The sequence below is a fragment of the Arachis ipaensis genome, chromosome B01, assembly GCF_000816755.2.
Source record: "Arachis ipaensis cultivar K30076 chromosome B01, Araip1.1, whole genome shotgun sequence".
Taxonomy (NCBI): domain Eukaryota; kingdom Viridiplantae; phylum Streptophyta; class Magnoliopsida; order Fabales; family Fabaceae; genus Arachis; species Arachis ipaensis.
The window spans coordinates 131,072,786-131,074,482 of record NC_029785.2 but is presented as its reverse complement, the minus strand read 5'-3'; positions in this window follow the sequence as shown (position 1 = coordinate 131,074,482).

Below are 1,697 nucleotides of genomic sequence, written 5' to 3'. Positions count from 1 at the left end.
GTAATATTATCTAATTTTCTATTTTTTTTAAAGATATAAAAATTAGTTTAAAAAATATTTAGTGGGAAAGATAATCTATTTCTGTTTTGCAAGAAAATAAAAAATATTTTATTGTGTTTTTGTTAATCTTTTTAAAGAAAAAAGTTAAGACAATATTTTTTTATATATTTCTTTTTCTTTTATCTCTTGTTTTATTAGGGAATAGATCCTCTCAATTTATTAAATAAATGTCAGAATTTGAATTCTCGACACTTATTTAAGTGAACAAATGAACTGACTCTTCGACCAATCTAAATTAATTAGTAGAACGATAAATTTTATTTTTAATAAAAAGGAACGAAAAAAAAGGGTTGGAAAACAAAATAGCCCGTTCGTTTTCCAAACCATCCTTTTCGTCCAGAAACCCTTATTCACATCAACATCCTAAATCAAGTTTATGAATTAAAATGAAAGTGCCAAAAAAAGACAAAACCAGTGAAGCTTCAACATAATTGACTGGTTTTGTGTACTTTATGATTCTTCTACCTAGAATGCAATGAATGAAGCAAAATATGAGATTTTGTTTTGCCTCTGTCTATTGGACCCATATGCATATGCCCGAGAAATTAATATTGAGGTGATATATATGTGTTTATTTATTTACGGATAATAATAGTGTCATTCTATACATTATTTTTTTTATATTATATATTTAAATAACTTTATAAGAAAAATAAAAGGGAAAGTCTAGGGGCCAGCAATTTTATTGTTTTTTAGCTAGCATGTAACCAGCAGAAAAAAGTGAGCCATTGGATGAAATCTCACACCAATCTCACACCATCAAATCATCATTGATGACTAATTGATGGCTACCAATCATAAATGTTGCTGGCCCCCTAGCATTGCTCAAAATAAAATTATTAAAATAAGATTGACAATATTTATTCTCTTTATCTTTTAAAAATATAAAGTATCTCTAATTTAAAATTTTATATGTAAGGCAGACCTAAGAATTTCTCATCGTGCCCTAACAAGATCAAGTCTAGTGTCCTAAATGTCCTAATTAAATACAAACTAGGGTAATATTTATTTTATTTTCGCTTATATTTTTGATAGGTACTTTTTTTTATATATTCAATTTGACCTTTGAAATTTGAAATCGGACTCAATTTGACGCCTAAAATTACAGTCGACTCAATTTAAACTTAAAATTTATAATAATAACTCGCGTTAGTCCCTAAGTTAATTTCTATGAATAGCGTGTTGATTTTACACATTAACTTGTTAAAATTTGGATTCTTCACCTAAGTTTCATATGACTGAGATATGCTGTACTTTTCTAGAAATTTGTTTGTCTCTCTAACATCCTCGTGAAGACGATAATAACAAATTTAATTTGGAAAATTAGAACTCCGAGAGTAGCATTCAAATTTCTAGAAATATCTAAAAGATTTCAATCACATGAAACCTGGACGAATAATCCAAATCATAACAAGTTAATGTACCAAATCAATACACCGTTAACGGAGATTAGCTCATAAATTAATGCGAGTTACGATTATAAATTTTAAAGTCTAATAATTTGAGTCCATTGAAATTTTAAGAATTAAATTAAATTTAATATCAAATTTCATGAGGTAAATTGAATATTACTCTCTTTTACCATTGGCTTGATTTTTCTAACCAATTAAAACAATACTTTTATTACTAAATGTCCA